Source organism: Orcinus orca, chromosome X (assembly GCF_937001465.1).
Source record: "Orcinus orca chromosome X, mOrcOrc1.1, whole genome shotgun sequence".
Taxonomy (NCBI): domain Eukaryota; kingdom Metazoa; phylum Chordata; class Mammalia; order Artiodactyla; family Delphinidae; genus Orcinus; species Orcinus orca.
Window position 1 is genome coordinate 107220650 of NC_064580.1, and position 19254 is coordinate 107239903.

The following is a 19254-nucleotide window of genomic DNA, read 5'->3' on the forward strand; positions in this document are numbered from 1 at the left end:
GTAAGACTAAAGGCAAAATGAACTGTTCATAAGCACAGAACTCTGGTTGGAAAAGTTGTTTCCCATGGGGATATGGATTAACAATTCTGAAACCACTGTACATGTATACTGGGATTGAACAATAAGTAAATGGAAAGTGGATAGTAGGAGACATGTTTCTTGCTGTTGGAGTGAGAGATTACAGATAAGCAAGAGGAAGAGGCTAGAATGATCCATGTGGTGATGGATTAGAGTTGGAGACATCAGTATGAACTTATCTTTAGCTTAATACAGATACTGATGGTTATATATAGAAATATTTATAAATATGTGCATACACATGGGTTAGTATACATACATATAGCTACTTGACCTGTCAGTTGAGAGAGTCTAGGAGCAATGACAATCCAGTAGCAACAAGCACACCTAGCACCCAGATCTTGGTTTCTAATACCAATAAAAGGAATGAGGGTTCCTTGGAGAAATGGCTAATTCTAGGAATGGGCCAAGAAATATACACGATGAACCTGGACTATCTTGTATTGCCAGAAAGTAAGGAAGTGCTAAAAAACAAAGAAACAAAAAACCAATGCAGTGATGATGGAGGTATATCAAAGGGACACAGGAGGCAGCTGAATGAACTCCCTTTAGCCAAATCTAGAACAATTTGAGCAACCAAATAAAGAAGTATTTATCCATTAGTCTATACTGATATAAATAAATGATTGAATAAATAAATGGAAGAGAAGGGATAAATATCCCATGCAGAAGAATTCCAAATAATTTATGTGTATATTCCACCCTCATGGAGGTAGAGCATGACTACCCACTCCTTAGTGTGGGCTAAGCATAGTGACAGCCTTCCAAACAGTATAGTATGGAAAGGGTCACAAACAAGTAACTTTACAGTGGAGAAATCTGAAAAATACTACCTAAGCCAGGTGATCAAGATCAACATCAACATGGTAAGTCATGTTGCTAACATGTACCTTTCATATGGTGTGATGAGAATGAGATTTTACCTCTATGTCCTTCCTCCCTAAAACACATAACCCCGGTTTAATCATGAGAAAAAAATATCAGACAAATCTCAGTTGAGGAACATTCTACAAAATACCTGACCAGTACTCCTCAAAACAGTACTGTACCAGTACTCCTCAAAAGTAAGGAAAGTTCAGGAAAATATCACAGCCAAGAAGAGTGTAAGGAGACATGACAACTAAATGTAATGTGGTAACCTGGATGGGTTCCTGGAATAGTAAAAGGACGTTAGGTAAAAACTAAGGAAATCTGAACGAGATATGTACTTTAGTTAATAATAATGTGCCAGTATTGATTCATTAATTGTGACAAATGTACCATCCTACTTACAAGAACTTAATAAAAGGGAAAACTGTGTATGTTACCTCTCTGTATTAAGCTTGCAATTTTTCTTTAAATCTAAAATAATTCTAAAATAAAATGTTTACTCTTTAAAAATGTTGCAAATCCAAATGTAGGAATATTCTTCAAAAACAATTTGCCTATTGTACAGCACAGGGAATATAGCCAATATTTTATAGTAACTTTAAATGGAGTATAATCTATAAAAATATTGAATCACTATGCTGTACACCTGAAACTAATATTGTAAATCAACTATACTTCAATACAAATAAATAGATAAATAAATAAATGAAATCTCTAAAATCTAAAAACAAACAGACAAACCCCAATTTGCCTAGACTCTTCAAAAAAGTCAATGTCATGGGGCTTCCCTGGTGGCGCAGTGGTTGAGAATCTGCCTGCTAATGCAGGGGACACGGATTCGAGCCCTGGTCTGGGAGGATCCCACATGCCGCAGAGCAACTAGGCCCGTGAGCCACAAGTACTGAGCCTGCGCGTCTGGAGCCTGTGGTCCCCAACAAGAGAGGCCGCGATAGTGAGAGGCCCGCACACTGCGATGAAGAGTAGCCCCCACTTGCCACAACTAGAGGAAGCCCTCGCACAGAAACGAAGACCCAACACAGCAAAAACAAATAAATAAATAAATAATAATTTTTTAAAAAAAGAATAAGGTCTTAAAAAAAAAAAGTCAATGTCATGAAAGGCACAAAAAAGGCAGTGGAACTTTACTAGATTACAGACTAAATGAAATGACAACTAAATACAATGTGTGATGTTTGAGTGGATTCTAGATGGCGTTTAAAACAACACTAAAGCAGATTACTACAATAATTGGAGAAATGTGAATATGGATTGTAAATTAGGTAATAGTAAAACAATAAACATTAAAATGCTCTGAATGTGATCAATGTATTGTGGTTATGTAGAAGAATGCCTTTGCTTTAGGAAATACATGCTGAAGTATTTAGGAATTAAGTGCAATTTGCTCTCAAATGATTCAGGGAAAAAAATGTATATTTACACATAGATAAAGCAAATGTGACAACATGCTTACAATTGATAAGGGGTGTGCTGATATCCATTGCCCTGTTCTTGCAACTTAGTTTTTTTTGTTTTTTTTGTTTTTTTTTTTGCGGTACACGCGCCTCTCACAGTTGTGGCCTCTCCCGTTGCAGAGCACAGGCTCTGGACGCGCAGGCTCAGCGGCCATGGCTCACGGGCCCAGCCTCTCCGCGGCATGTGGGATCTTCCTGGACCGGGGCACGAACCCGTGTCCCCTGCATCGGCAGGCGGACTTTCAACCACTGCGCCACCAGGGAAGCCCCACAACTTAGTATTTTAAATGTTTCAAAACATGATAATCATGTTGCAAAGAACATTTTTGCACATATCTTCTTGGGCACATGAAACTCTAGGTTATATACTCAGAAGTAGGATTTCTGAGTCATAAAGATGAGCATCTGTAGCTTTACTAAATTTTGCTAAATTACTCTCTGAAGTGGTTGTATCAGTTTATACTTCCACTACATTTCACCACATCTTCACACAACACTGTCAGTTGTCATTTATGCCAATCTGATGGGTGTAAGTGTCACATTATTGCTTTTTCCCCCACATTTTATTATGAAAAAAATTTAAACACATAGTAAAGTTTTTTTAAGTATGTAGTGAATTCAGGTGGTGGCTATATGAGCATTTTGTCCTATTTGCTTTATCATATATCTATCCATCCCTCTAGCCATAATTCAATCCATAATATTTTGTAATGTATTTAAAAGTAAATTGAATCCATCAGTATACTTTACTCCTAAACACTTCAGCACGCATATTATTAATGAGTTTGACATTTGCTTACAGATTTTTAAGGTAAAATTTATTTACAGTGGAATGTTCAAACCATAATTATATACTCACTGAGTTCTAACAAATGCATATACACCTGTGTAACCCAAACCTCCATCAAATATAGAACATTACCATTGCCCGTAGAAAGTTCCCTAATCCCCCTCCAAGTCAATCCCTGGTCCCACTCCCATCAGGTAACACTATTCTGTTTTGGTTTTTGCTTTCATGACAGATTAGTTTTTATCTGTTCTAGATATAATATGTACTCTTTTGTGGAAAATCTCCTTCACTCAGCATGTTTGTCAGATTCACCCAGGTTGCTGCATCTATCACTGGTTTGTTTCTTTTTATTGCTGAGTAGAATTCCATTGTATGCCACAGCTTGTTTACCCATTTTTCTGGTGATGGACACTGTGTCTTTTCTGTATTTGGCTTTATAAATGAGGCTGCTAAGAACATTCTTGCCAAGTCTTTTGTAGACATATCTTTTCATCCCTCTTGGGTTCTTATTGTTTAATCTGCATGTCTCTGATTACTAATGAAATTGAACATATTTTCATATTAACCATATTTCATTTTATATATTGTCTACTTGTATCTTTTGTTCATTTTTCTGTTGAGCTATTTGTCTTTAATTTTTTTAAAATAAATTTATTTATTTATTTTGGCTGCATTGGCTCTTCGTTGTTGCTCGCGGGCTATCTCTAGTTGCGGCGAGCGGGGGCTTCTCTTGTTGCGGAGCACAGGCCCTAGGTGCGCAGCCTTCGGTACTTGTGGCACACAGGCTCAGTAGCTGTGGCTTGTGGGCTCTAGAGTGCAAGATCAGTAGTTGCGGCGTAAGGGCTTAGTTGCCCCGCGGCATGTGGAATCTTCCCGGACCAGGGCTTGAACCTGTGTCCCCTGCACTGGGAGGAGGCTTCTTAACCACTGCGCCACGAGGGAAGTCCCTGTCTTTACTTTTCTTAAGAAGCTCTTTATCTGGATGCTAATCATGTATCTCTTACAAGTTGCAAATATCTTGTCTTTCCATTTTGTTTATGGGATGTATTCTTACGCAGAAGTTTTAAATTTTAATACAGTCAAATTTAATCATTTTTCCTTCACATTCTTTTCACATCTTTATTGGCGTATAACTGCTTTGCAATGTTGTGTTAGTTTCTGCTGTACAACAGAGGGAATCAAGCAATATGTATACATATACCCCCATATCCCCTCCCTCTTGAGCCTCCCTCCTACACTCCCTATCCCACCCCTCTAGGTCGTCACAAAGCATCGAGTTGATCTCCCTGTGCTATGCAGCAGCTTCCCACTAGCCATCCATTTTACATTTGGTTGTGTATATATGTCAATGCTACTCTCTCACTTCGTCCCAGCTTCCCCTTCCCCTCGTGCCCTCAAGTCTGTTCTCTACGTCTGCATCTTTATTCCTGCCTTGCCCCTAGGTTCATCTGTACTGTTTTTTTTAGATTCCATATATATGCGTTAGCATACGGTATTTGTTTTACTCTTTCTGACTTACTTCACTCTGTATGACAGTCTCTAGATCCATCCACCTCACTACAAATAACTCAATTTCGTTTCTTTTTATGGCTGAATAATATTCCATTGCATATATGTGCCACATCTTCTTTATCCATTCATCTGTGATGGACGTTTAGGTTGCTTCCATGTCCTGGCTATTGTAAATAGTGATGCAATGAACATTGTGGTACATGACTCTTTTTGAATTATGGTTTTCTCAGGGTATATGCCCAGTAGTGGGATTGCTGGGTTGTATGGTAGTTCTATTTTTAGTTTTTTAAGGAACCTCCATACTGTTCTCCATAGTGGCTGTATCAATTCACATTCCCACCAACAGTGCAAGAGGGTTCCCTTTTCTCCACACCCTCTCCAGCATTTAGTGTTTGTAGATTTTTTGATGATGGCCATTCTGACTGGTGTGAGGTGATATCTCATTGTGGTTTTGATTTGCATTTCTCTAATGATTAGTGATGTTAAGCATCTTTTCATGTGTTTGTTGGCCATCTGTATATCTTCTTCGGAGAAATGTCTATTTAGGTCTTCTGCCCATTTTTGGATTGGGTTGTTTGTTTTTTGATATTGAGCTGCATGAGCTGTTTGTATATTTTGGAGATTAATCCTTTGTCAGTTGCTTCGTTTGCAAATATTTTCTCCCATTCTGAGGGTTGTCTTTTCATCTTGTTTATGGTTTCCTTTGCTGTGCAAAAGCTTTTAAGTTTCATTAAGTCCCATTTGTTTATTTTTGTTTTTATTTCCATTTCTCTAGGAGGTGGGTCAAAAAGGATCTTGCTGTGATTTATGACATGGAGTGTTCTGCCTATGGTTTCCTCTAAGAGTTTGATAGTGTCTGGCCTTACATTTAGGTTTTTAATCCATTTTGAGTTTATTTTTGTGTATGGTGTTAGAGAGTGTTCTAATTTCATTCTTTTACATGTAGCTGTCCAGTTTTCCCAGCACCACTTATTGAAGAGGCTGTCTTTTCTCCATTATGTATTCTTGCCTCCTTTGGTAAAGATAAGGTGACCATATGTGCATGGGTTTGTCTCTGGATTTTCTATCCTGTTCCATTGATCTATATTTCTGTTTTTGTACCAGTACCATACTGTCTTGATTACTGTAACTTTGTGGTATTTTCTGAAGTCAGGGAGCCTGATTCCTCCAGCTCCGTTTTTCTTTCTCAAGCTTGCTTTGGCTATTCGGGGTTTCCATACAAATTGTAAAATTTTTTGTTCTAGTTCTGTGAAAAATGCCATTGGTAATTTGATAGTGATTGCATTGAACCTGTAGATTGCTTTGGGTAGTATACTCATTTTCACAATATTGACTCTTCCAATCCAAGAACATGCTATGTCTCTCCATGTGTTTGTATCATCTTTGATTTCTTTCATCAGTGTCTTATAGTTTTCTGCATACAGGTCTTTTGTCTCCTTAGGTAGGTTTATTCCTAGGTATTTTATTCTTTTTGTTGCAGTGATAAATGGGAGTGTTTCCTTAATTTCTCTTTCTGACTTTTTGTTGTTAGTGTATAGGAATGCAAGAGATTTCTGTGCATTAATTTTGTATCCTTCCTTTACATTTTGTACTTTATCCATCTTGTCTATTGTAGCGATCTTTGGTCTAAGGTACACATTCCCTAGGGGTATGTGAAAACTTTTTAAGGTGTTTAAGAGTATGGATGGCTTTGAAGGAATCGATTTTTATTTGTTTTTGTTTCTTTGCGGTACACGGGCCTCTCACTGTTGTGGCCTCTCCCGCTGTGGAGCACAGGCTCCGGACGCGCAGGCTCAGCAGCCATGGCTCACGGGCCCAGCCACTCCGCGGCATGTGGGATCTTCCCAGACCGGGGCACGAACCCTTGTCCCCTGCATCGGCAGAAGGACTGTCAACCACTGCGCCACCAGGGAAGCCCGGAATCGATTTTTAGATCCTCATCTTCCGTAGCTATTCTTTCTTAAAATGAAGTATTTCAGAATGCCTCAGAATGAGGTGTGGTGGCCTCATTCTGGGTCTCTTTTTCCATCTTTCTTTTCACAAATGCCTGTATCCTTTTTCCCCAACCTGAATCTTAGTATTGTTCATTGTCCCAAGTATACAACCTCTGGTGAGCCAAACAAAGGGGCAAATCAAAATATTGATGTTAAAAGTGTACATTCTGTTTATATACGAAATTATAGAACAGGGAAGATGAATTCACAGTAAAAATCAGAACAGTGGTTGCTTCTGGGGTGGGAATGAAGATTGACTGCCTCAAACAAACAAACAAAAAAAACCCACAAGAGCAAATAATATGCATGTTGAAGTATTTAGGAGTGAAGTGTAATAATGCCTGAAACTTACTTTGAAATGCATTAAAAACATAAAATGGGTTAATGGATGGATAGAAGGCTTGGTAGATGGAAAGACAGGTAATAAAGTAAACATAGCAACATGCTAATTACAGAATCTGGGTGCCGAGGATATGGACATTTGTGTACAATTCTATCAACTTCTCTATTTGTTTTTAAATTTCCATAATAACATGTTAGGGGAAAGGAATAACATGTAGAAAACTACTGATGCTGAGGAAGTCTCCTCTAATCAAACTCTTGTGTCTTTCTCTGCTCCTGAGAGGTCCATGAGAACAAAGCAATAAGAGCCTGGGTAAGAAAGAAATACTGAAGATGGCAATGCCTTATTTCATCTAGGAAACATCTATCTTAGAATTCAGAAATGAGATAACTTGTTACAAGGAATGCATCAACACATTTTTTTTTTTTTTTTTTTTTTTTGCGATACGCGGGCCTCTCACTGTTGTGGCCTCTCCTGTTGCAGAGCACAGGCTCCGGACGCACAGGCTCAGAGGCCATGGCTCACGGGCCCAGCTGCTCAGTGGCATGTGGGATCTTCCTGGACTGGGGCACGAACTCGTGTCCCCTGCATTGGCAGGTGGACTCTCAACCACTGCGCCACCAGGGAAGCCCCCATCAACACATTTTTATTTGAGTTTCAAACTCAGACTTTTTAAAACGAAGTAAGTCTAATTTGACTTTTTTTTTATGAATAGAACTGACACTGCCAATTAGAATATATGGTGGGCATTTTACATAAACTGACTAAACTTAAATCAGCAGCTCCCCAAAGTTTTGAAGATAATATATTTAAAACACAAGATAAAACGGAAGCATTTTATTTTAAAATACTGTATTGGCAAAAATTCATTCAAATTAACAGTATTTTTATTTTTCCAACCCTTTCTGAACATATTGGGTTAAATAAGTTACCTCTAAGAGAAAAAGTAAATAGGTATAGTTACTAGTCACCTAAAAAGCCTTTTTGGTATAGTTCCTAGAGACTGAGAAAAAGTAAATGACTCTAGAGAAAGAGTAACAAATCTTTTTGCAATTCAGGTGGTTGCCAATCCTTTGCTTTCAACAAATTTGAAGGAAAATCTAATCAGGTAGTCAGACAAAAGATCACAAAAAGACATTTCTTTTTTTTTTAGCCGTGCCACGCAGCATGCAGGATCTTAGTTCCCTCACCAGGGATCCAACCTGTGCCCCGTGCAGTGGAAGCTCGGAGTCTTAACCACTGGACCACCAGGGAAGTCCCTAAAAAGACATTTCTGATAGATCACTATGTGATTTTGGCAAACAACTCAGAAAGTGTTCAAATAATCAAATTACATGGCTATTACACTACTACTTATACTCCTATATTCTTATATGTTTGAACAAGTTTCTCAGTGTGTATATCTATAAAAATAAAAACAGAAATAGAATTGAAACTGAGTTCTCATTCTAGCAACAAGTAGTATTCATCCATAGCCATATGGGAGGAAAAAAAATCCAGCTCATTCAAGAGTGCATTTCCAATAAAATTGGACTATTTATGCTTTCAATTCATTTATCAAAATGTATAAAAAATTTATGTTTTGAGCAATTTTATACCAATAATAATTGTTACAATAACTCAATCCAGAGAAAAAAAATTTTTTGGCCACACCACGTGGCTTGCAGCATTTTAGTTCCATGACCAGGGATTGACCCCAGTGGCCCCTGCAGTGGAAGCGCAGAGTCCTAGCCACTGGACCGCCAGGGAAGTCCCTCAGAGAAATTTTTAATAGCTGAAAACTTCTATTTACAGGACATTTGCTAAAATTTTATTTTATATTCACATTTTTGCTGCAAAGAACTATGAAAAGGTGATAAATAAAAGACTTTTAAGAATAAAATATATCATGGGGCTTCCCTGGTGGTGCAATGGTTAAGAATCCACCTGCCAATGCAGGGGACACGGGTTCAAGCCCTGGTCCAGGAAGATCCCACATGCTGCAGAGCAACTGAGCCTGTGTGCCACAACTACTGAGCCTGTGCCCTAGAGCCTGCAAGCCACAACTACTGAGCCTGCGTGCCACAACTACTGAGGCCCATGTGCCTAGAGCCCGTGCTGTGCAACAAGAGAAGCCATTGCAATGAGAAGCCCATGCACCACAACGAAGAGTAGCCTCTGCTCACTCCAACTAGAGAAAGCCCACACGCAGCAGTGAAGACCCAACGCAGCCAAAAATAAAATAAAAATTAATTAATTAGGGCTTCCCTGGTGGCGCAGTGGTTGAGAATCTGCCTGCCAATGCAGGGGACAAGGGTTTGGGCCCTGGTCCAGGAAGATCCCACATGCCACGGAGCAACTAAGTCCGTGCACCACAACTACTGAGCCTGCGCGTCTGGAGCTTGTGCTCCACAACAAGAGAGGCCGCGACAGTGAGAGGCCCGTACACCGCGATGAGGAGTGGCCCCCACTCGCTGCAACTAGAGAAAGCCCTTGCACAGAAACGAAGACCCAGCACAGCCAAAAATTAATTATTTTTTTAAAAAAGATCTAGGTTTTCCTTTCAAAAAATTAATTAATTTTTAAAAAAGCAATAAAATATATCACATTAAGATAAAATTCTATGAGGGAAGTGGAATGGAAAAAAGAAGTAAAGACAAAAATAGATATAAATATTCTGGCTGTTATAGAAGAGCTTATTGTTTTAAATTTCAAATGGATGACATGAGTATCAAATCACTATAGTATTTTGATTTCATTTGAAATAACCATGGAGGGCTTCCCTGGTGGCGCAGTGGTTAAGAATCCACCTGCCAATGCAGGGGACACAGGTTCAAGTCCTGGTCTGGGAAGATCCCACATGCCGCGGAGCAACTAAGCCTGTGCACCACAACTACTGAGCCTGAGCTCTAGAACCTGTGAGCCACAACTACTGACGCCCATGTGCCTAGAGCCTGTGCTCTGCAACAAGAGAAGCCACCGCAATGAGAAGCCCGTGCACCACCAAGAAGAGTAGCCCCTGCTCAGTGCAACTAGAGAAAGCCCGCGTGCAGCAACGAAGACCCAACGCAGCCAAAAATAAATAAATAAAATAAAATAATTTTTTAAAATATATAAATTAAATAACCATGGATTTGGTTTTTATGTCAACATTTACAATACATTGGAAATTATATCCTTTGTAATTATTTTAATGTATAATGAAAACATTTTTATGTCATATTAAACACGTGAAAGAGGATGCACAATTTTTCAAAATTCTTTTAGAGATATGAGAGCAAAAAACATGAAAACTACTAGCCTAAGAAATCTTTTTCTACCCTATGATGAAATTATATTCTCTTAAATTTTCTTTAAAAATATAAAAGTTTTGCTTCTTACATTTATATCTCTAATCAACCTGGAATTGATTTTGTTTTATAGAATGTGAAGTAGAGAAATATATTTTCCCCCAAAACATAGCCCAGAAACCACAGCATCATTTCTTTTTTTTTTTCTTTTTTTAATTTATTTGGCTGCGCGGAGTCTTAGTTGCAGCACATGGGATCTTCATTGCCACATGCAGGATCTTCTTTGTGGCGTGTGGCATCTTTAGTTGCGGCATGTGGGGTTTTTAGTTGCAGTACGTGATCTCTTGGTTGTGGCATGTGGGATCTAGTTCTCCTACCAGGGATCAAACCCGGACTCGCTGCATTGGGAGTGCAGAGTCTTAGCCACAGGAAAGTAACTGACACAGCATCATTTCTTTTTTCGTAAATTTATTTATTTTATTTACATTTATTTTTGGCTGCATTGGGTCTTCGTTGCTGCGCGTGGGCTTCCTCTAGTTGCGGCGAGTGGGGACTGCTCTTCGTTGCGGTGCACGGGCTTCTCATTGCGGTGGCTTCTCTTGGTGCCGAGCACGGGCTCTAGGCACACGGCCTTCCATAGTTGCGGCTCGCGGGCTCTAGAGCACAGGCTCTGTAGTTGTGGCGCACGGGCTTAGCTGCTCTGCAGCATGTGGGATCTTCCCGGACCAGGGCTCGAACCCGTGTCCCCTGCATTGGCAGGTGGATTCTTAACCACTGCGCCACCAGGGAAGCCCAGCATCATTTCTTGACTGGCCCATCCATTCTTTCCTCACCGATTTGTAATGCCACCTCGGTCATACATCGAGTTTCCATATGGAAACGTGTGGGTCTATTTTGGGCATTCCTCTCTATTTAATTGGCCTCCTTGCCTCTGTATGGACCATCACATTGTCTAAATCACTATAGCCTTTACAATAAGTCTTGATATCTAGAAGGGCAAGTCCCCACACCTTGTTCCTCTTCCTCAAAATTGTCTTGGCTATTCTTGCTTGTTTGATCTTCCATATGAATTTCAGAATTAGTTTGCCATATTCCATTAAAATTTCTGTTGGGATTTTTATTGGAAATGCACAGGATCTAAAGTTAGATTCACTTGGGGAAAATAATTTTATGATACTGAGTTTTCCAATCCATGAATATTGTGGAGGCAAAGACAGCTAGTTGTCTACTCAGTATTCACTCTCTTTTCCTTCCTAACAGAACCCTGATTTATTTTGGGTGGAAATGTACCCAGATAAAAGAATACACTGTTTGCTCTCCCTTGCAGCTAGGAATAGTCAACGAGGTGTAAGTGCAAGCTCCATAAGGCTTCTGTGAAGGGTCTTTAAAGGAACCTGTCTTAGATGGGAAGACATGACTCATACTCAGCTTCCCCCTTCTTCCTCTCACAAATATCCCCTTTTCACAGCTCTTGAAATCATGCCTTTACACTCCGTTCATACTGCCACTGCCTCTGCTGGGACCTTCCTCATTTCCTGGTTACTGCACTCACTTGTCTCCTAAGTCATCTCACCACCACTTCCCTCCAATCCATTCTCTACATTACTACACCAGGGTGATTTTTCTAAAACCCAACTCTCATCATTTCACTACCCTACTTAAAACCTTCTGATGGTTCTGTTGCTTCCAGAAGTGGTTCTCAAACCGGGCTGGAAAGCAGGTTTGGAAAGCACCAAAATCAACTGGAAAGCATGGGGAAGCTTTACATCTTCCCCAAACATAGCCCACATTCACTGACTCTGAATCACAGGAAGAGGGAGTGTCCCCAAATCAGTAGGTTCCAAAAGCTCTTCAGGTGATTCCAATTCATCACCCCATTTGGGAACCACTGACTTATATGATAGAAGCCAAATTATTTAATGTGCCATGCAAGGTGTTACGGACTGAATTCTATTCCTCCAAAATTCATATGCTGAAGTCCTAACCCCCAGTACCTCAGAATGTGACTGTATTTGGAGACAGGGCCTTTGAAGAGGTAATTAAGTTAAAATGAGGTGGTCAGGGTGGGCCCTAATCAAATATGACTGACATCTGTATAAGAGGAGATTAGGATACAGACAGACCAAGAGAGAAGACCATGTAGAGATACAGGGAGAAGACGGCCATCTGCAAGCCAAGAGGAGAGACCTCAGAAGAAAGTGAACCTGCCAACAACTTGATCTCAGACTTCCAGCCTCCAGAACTGTGAGAAAATGCAGTTCTAGTGTGTAAGCCACCCAGTCTGTGGTATTTTGTTATGGCAGCCCAAGCAACCAAATACACAAGGATTGAATCCAGGCCCTGGCTACCTCTCTGGAGCCTCAGTTCTATCAGGCTCCAGCCATCCCCCCATAATCACCCACCCACACCTCCACCACTTAATAGTTTTGAGACCTTGAGCAACCTAACCTCTCTGTACCCAGTTTTCTTATCTGTAAAATGATCATCTCTGTAATGCATATAACACAGTGTGAACGTATAAAACATTCAATAAATGTTAGCAGCTACACTCCAGCCAAAAGGCATTAACTGTCATTCTCTAAATGCATGCTGTCTGGTTTCACTTGCGTGACTTAGCACATGCTGATATGTTTGCTTAGAATGCCTTTCTCTCACTGCTTCACCTAGCTATCTCTTGGTTGTCCTTCAAGACTGAATTCCTGGTGCAGCCTGCTCTTCCCCCAGTCCAGAGCCCCACCCTGGGCTCCCACAGCACCCTGTGCTTGCCTCTACCAAGTGAGAAGCCATTGCAGGGTTTTAGGTGGAGGACCGACCTGATCTGGCTTAAGTACCCTTTATATGCCAAGCACCATTCTAGGGTCTGAGTCAAAATGAGAATAAAAAAAACCACTTAGCTCATAGGGTTACTGAGAGTATTACGAGAGATAAAGTGTGCCAAGCACTTAAGACAGTGCCTGGCATACGGCAAACTCTCAGCAAATGCTATTATTATCTGTCTATATTCAGTACACTACCTCACATCCACTGACGTCTTTGGCCTCTTGCTCAGTCTTCCACTCTAAACACAAATCCCACAACCGCTCTGGGTGATGACCCCTCCAACATGCTAGCCTCTCTCCTGGATCTCAACTCTGGTAGCTTTCACTTCTACCCCACTCCAGACACACTGTGACAACATCCTGACCTTGACTTTGTTGTTGGATTGTTGGATTTCTGCAGACTGAATAGACAAACATACGAATAGATTCATAAATAGAAAGCCCAGGTGGAATTTTCCATTAGCTTGAGACAAGACTGTGCTCTTCTGTCCTCACCCCAGACAAGCAACAGGTCTCTTCTCTATGACTGGGTCCCTGGCAGATAAAGGCAGAGAAGGGAAAGGGAAGACTGGTTGGAGATGCTAATTTTGCTGGAACAAGATAAGACTGCTCAAAGAGAGGAAATTACAGTCACAGTCTTAGTGGAAACAAGGAGGGAACGAGAGGTTAGCAATCAAGACACCCGAGCAAAAGTCAGGAGACTGAGGGGCAGGTGCTGCCAATAGGTGCTGTTCAACATGAATGACCTTCACAAAAGCTGTTTCCTGAGGATGAGTCAAGAGTAATCCTATGCAGATGTACCCCTTCCTGCCAGAAGAAGGTACATAAAACTGATGGCTCCAAGGGTAAGGCCTGGAAGTCAGGGCTCACTCCACCTCCCTTCACTCAAGGCAATTCTCTTCTACATTTATTTATTTGGACTTTCACTTATAACTTCTTTTGCAAAAAGTGTTACAGTGCTAAACCTTTGCTGTTTCCCTCAGCAGATAACTACATATTTTACTTCCCATAGAAGCCAGCCACCATTGAGGTGTGGTAACCACTCAACATTCCTCTCTCCTTACCTACATCTCATGCCCTTGAGCCTCTGAGTATGAGTCCTTTATCCTGTTCAAGGCTAATGCCACTACTCATGCTTGATCCCATCTCTTTCTCATTTCCTCTGAGTCTTTATGCCATCAAATTTCCTTTCTCCTACTAGGTTGAACCATATTAAATTGCTGTTTGGGACATTTAGCAATGGTGGAACATTGGCAGTTTCATATGGTTCAGACTAATATAGCTTTGTTCTTTCCCTCTTTAAATTTTCCTTCTCCTCAACCAACAACAATTACAAAAAAAGTCCTTCGACAGGTTAGAGTAACCTCTCCATAGATTGTGTTTTTTCTAACCTCAGAGCTCTATGTGTCCCTAAATATAAAATCTAGACACCATACCTCAGATATATCTGCATTTGGTGTTCATATCTCCCAAATGACAATTCACCGAACAAGTATCTACCAAGGGTCTGGCATGTTTATGAAATTTTTGTTCACTCATTCAACAAATATCTCTGAGTACCTACACTGTGCCAGACACTGTTCTAAGCACTTGGAATATCAGTGAACAAAACAAAGATCTCTGTCCTCTTGGAGCCTATACTCTAGCAGGGGTGGGAGGAAGGAGACATACAATAAACATAATAAATAAGATAACCATATAGCATGTTAGAAAGTGAAAGATACCATGGGAAAAATACAAAGTAGAGCAGGGAAGGGAGGCAGGGAGTGGTAAGAGGAGAAGTTGTAATTTAATTTAATTTAATTTATTAAAGTATAGTTGATTTATAATATTGTGTTAGTTTCAGGTGTACGGCATAGTGATTCATTGTTTTGTTTTTTGCAGATTATATCCCATTATGGGTTATTACAAGATATTGGGTCAAAAATTCCCTGTGCTATATAGTAAATCCTTGTTGCTTATCTATTTTATGTATAGTAGTTTGTATCTGTTAATCCCTTGCCCCTAACTTGTTCCTCCTCCCCTTCCTCTCCCCTTTGGTAACCATAAGTTTGTGAGTCTGTTTCTGTTTTGTATATAGATTCATTTGTATTATTGTTTAGATTCCACATGTAAGTCCTATCACATAGTATTTGTCTTTCTCTTACTTATTTCACTGAGCAGAATATTTTCTAGGTCCATCCGTGTTGCTGCAAATGGCAATATTTCAATCTCTTTTATGGCTGAGTAATATTCCATTGTATGTATACCACATCTTCTTAATCCAATTACCTGTTGATGGGCATTTGGGTTGCTTCCAAGTCCTGGCTACTGTATTGGGATGGCCAAAAAGTGCCTTCAGTTTTTTTTTTAATTTATTTTATTTATTTATTTATTTATTATTATTATTTTTTTCATCGAGGTAATCTTGGTTGTAGGTTTTTCCCTTTAATCACTTTAAATATATCCTGCCACTCCCTTCTGGCTTGCAGAGTTTCTGCTGAAAGATCAGCTGTTAACCTTATGGGGATTCCCTTGTATGTTATTTGTTGTTTTTCCCTTGCTGCTTTTAATATGCTTTCTTTGTATTTAATTTTTGATAGTTTGATTAGTATGTGTCTTGGCGTGTTTCTCCTTAGATTTATCCTGTAATGGACTCTCTGCGCTTCCTGGACTTGACTATTTCCTTTCCCATATTAGAGAAGTTTTCAACTATAATCTCTTCAAATATTTTCTCAGTCCCTTTCTTTTTCCCTTCTTCTTCTGGGACCCCTATAATTCGAATGTTGGTGCATTTAACGTTGTCCCAGAGGTCTCTGAGACTGTCCTCAATTCTTTTCATTCTTTTTTCTTTATTCTGCTCTGCAGTAATTATTTCCACTATTTTATCTTCCAGGTCACTTATCTGTTCTTCTGCCTCAGTTATCCTGCCATTGATTCCTTCCAGAGAATTTTTAATTTCATTTATTGTGTTGTTCATCATTGTTTGTTTGCTCTTTAGTTCTTCTAAGTCCTTGTTAAATGTTTCTTGTATTTTCTCCATTCTATTTCCAAGATTTTGGATCATCTTTACTGTCATTACTCTGCATTATTTTTTCAGGTAGACTGCCTATTTCCTCTTCATTTGTTTGGTCTGGTGGGTTTTTACCTTGCTCCTTCATCTGCTGTGTATTTCTCTGTCTTCTCATTTTGCTTAACTTACTGTGTTTCGGGTCTCCTTTCCACAGGCTGCAGGTTCGTAGTTCCCGTTGTTTTTGGTGTCTGCCCCCAGTGGCTAAGGTTGGTTCAGTGGGTTGTGTAGGCTTCCTGGTGGAGGGGACTAGTGCCTGTGTTGTGGTGGATGAGGCTGGATCTTGTCTTTCTGGGGGGCAGGACCACATCCAGTGCTGTGTTTTTGGGTGTCTGTGACCTTATTATGATTTTAGGTAGCCTCTCTGCTAATGGTTGGGGTTGTGTTCCTGTCTTGCTAGTTGTTTGGCATAGGGTGTCCAGCACTGGAGCTTGCTGGTCGTTGAGTGGACTGGGTCTTAGCGTTGAGATGGAGATCTCTGGGAGAGCTTTCGCCATTTGATATTACGTGGGGCCGGGAGGCCTCTGGTGGACCAATGTCCTGAACTCAGCTCTCCCACCTCAGAGGCACAGGCCTGATATCCGGCCAGAGCACCAAGACCGTGTCAGCCACAGGGCGTTTGGGAGGTCTGAGGTCTTCTGCCAGTGTTCAGTAGGTGTTCTGTAGGAGTTGTTCCATTTGTAAATGTATTTCTGATGTATTTGTGGGGAGGAAGGCAATCTCCATGTCTCACTCCTCCACCATCCTGAAGCTCCTCCTCTATTTCACCTTAGAGATCACGTTATCTAGGTCTCCAGCATTCTTGCGCTCTGCATTCTCTAAGTAATGTAATTTCCCAGTCCAGCAGAGGTTCATAGCCTTTCTACTGTGGAAACACTAAAGATCTGCTAGTGTTGGAGGGTCTCCTGCAGAGGCAGGGGTGGCTGTGGCTCACCGTGGGGACAAGGACACTGGCAGCAGAAGTTCTGGGAAGTACTCCTTGGCATGAGCCCTCCAGGAATCCGCCATTAGTCCCAGCAAAGAGCCTCTATTTTATTTATTTATTTTTGGCTGCATTGGGTCTTCGTTGCTGCATGCGGGCTTTCTCTAGTTGCAGCGAGTGGGGGCTACTCTTTGTTGCAGTGCGCAGGCTTCTCATTGCGGTGGCTTCTCTTCTTGTGGAGCATGGGCTTTAGGTGTGCGGGCTTCAGTAGTTGTGGCACGTGGGCTTCAGTAGTTGCGGCAAACGGGCTTAGTTGCAGAATGTGGGATCTTTCCAGACCAGGGTTCAAACCTGTGTCCCCTGCATTGGCAGGTGGATTCTTAACCATTGCGCCACCAGGGAAGTCCCACCTTTGGTTTTTAAGTAAAAACACATTTTTCATTTTCACCAAGAACTTTATTGGACAACATATTCACCCTTTTGTTCCACTACCTTCTGCCATTTTGGGGGGAACTTCATAATTCCATCTTCCCAAAACTTTTTATTTTTTTGAGCAAAGAACTGTTCCAGGTGCCTTTTACAGTCTTCCAGGGAATTGAAATTTTTTCCTTTAAGAGAATTTTGTAAAGACCTAAATAAATGGAAATCCAAAGGTGCAATGTCTGGTGAATACGGTGGATGAATCAGAACTTCCCAGACAAGCTGTAACTGTTTTTTGCCTGGTCATCAAAGAAACATGTGGTCTTGCATTATCCTGATGGCAGATTATGTGTTTTCTGTTGACTAATTCTGGACACTTTTCGTCGAGTGCCACTTTCAGTTGGTCTACTTGGGAGCAGTACTTGTTGGAATTAATCGTTTGGTTTTTCAGAAGGAGATCATATAGAGGACTCCCTTCCAATCCCTCCATATACACAACATCATCTTCTTTGGATGAAGACTGGCCTTTGGTGTGGTTGGTGGTGGTTCATTTCTCTTGCCCCATGATCTCTTCTGTTCCACATTATTGTACAGTACCCACTTTTCATCACCCGTCACAATTTGTTTTAAAAATGGAACATTTCCATTAGGTTTAAGTAGAGAATCACATGCGGAAATACAGTCAGGAAGGTTTTTCTCAATTAACTTATGTGGAACCTGAACATCAAAGCTATGAACATAACCAAGCTGGTCCAAATGATTTACAACGCTTGATTTGGATATTTTGAGCATGTCGGCTATCTCCCGCATGGTATAACGTTGATTGTTCTCAGTTAATGTCTCGATTTGGCCGCTATCAACTTCATCTGGTCTACCTGACCGTGGAGCATTGTCCAGAAATAAATCTCCAGTACGATACTTTGCAAACCACTTTTGACATGTTCGATCAATCACAGCACCTTCTCCATACACTGCACAAATCTTTTTTTGCATTTCAGTTGTGTTTTTACCTTTCTTGAAACAATAGAGCATAATATGCCAAAAATGTTGCTTTTTTCTTCCATCTTCAATATTAAAATGCCTACACAAAAATTCACCAATTTTGATGTCTTTTTTAAAATGTACGCTGATATGACAGCTGTCACAATCTAACAAAATTGTTTCCAATGAAGTTAAAAACAACTAAGTGCTACTGGAGCCATCTTACGGGAAAAAAGAACAAACCTTTTGGCCAATCCAATAAATAATACTGCTATAAACACAGGGGTGCATGTATCTTTTCAAATTAGTGGTTTTGTTTCTTCTGGATATATCTCCAGGAGTGGAATTGCTGGATTATATGGTAGTTGTGTTTTTCAGGTTTTTATTTTCTTTGTTTTTCTGGGGGGGGTTGTTTTTTTTTGGGGGGGCGGGTTTGGCCACACCTGCAGCTTGCAGGATATTAGTTCCCTTACCAGGAAGTGAACCCAGGCCACCACAGTGAAAGTGCTGAGTCCTAACCACTGGACTGCCAGGGAGTTCCTTATTTTTAGTTTTTTAAGGAGACTCCATACTATTTTCCATAGTGGCTGCACCAGTATACATTCTCAACAACAGTGTACAAGGGTTCCCTTTTCTCTACATCCTCTCCAAAATTTGTTATTTGTAGATTTTTTGATCATAATCATTCTGACCAGTGTGAGGTGATAACTCATTGTGGTTTTGATTTGTGTTTCT